Source organism: Limulus polyphemus, unplaced genomic scaffold (assembly GCF_000517525.1).
Source record: "Limulus polyphemus unplaced genomic scaffold, Limulus_polyphemus-2.1.2 Scaffold3203, whole genome shotgun sequence".
Taxonomy (NCBI): Eukaryota; Metazoa; Arthropoda; class Merostomata; order Xiphosura; family Limulidae; genus Limulus; species Limulus polyphemus.
The window spans coordinates 105,433-105,819 of NW_013668813.1; positions in this window are offsets into that span (position 1 = coordinate 105,433).

Genomic DNA, 387 nt, shown 5'->3' on the forward strand with positions numbered 1-387 from the left:
GTTTAATCTTCAGTGTTTACACATACACATCTCCCTGTCACTACTCAAGCTGTAGTAGTTTCCTTGAATTGAGTGTTTACACATACACATCTCCCTGTCACTACTCAAGCTGTAGTAGTTTCCTTGAATTGAGTGTTTACACATACACATCTCCCTGTCACTACTCAAGCTGTAGTAGTTTCCTTGAATTGAGTGTTTACACATACACATCTCCCTGTCACTACTCAAGATGAAGTAGTAGTTTCCTTGAATTGAGTGTTTACACATACACATCTCCCTGTCACTACTCAAGCTGTAGTAGTTTCCTTGAATTGAGTGTTTACACATACACATCTCCCTGTCACTACTCAAGATGAAGTAGTAGTTTCCTTGAATTGAGTGTTTACA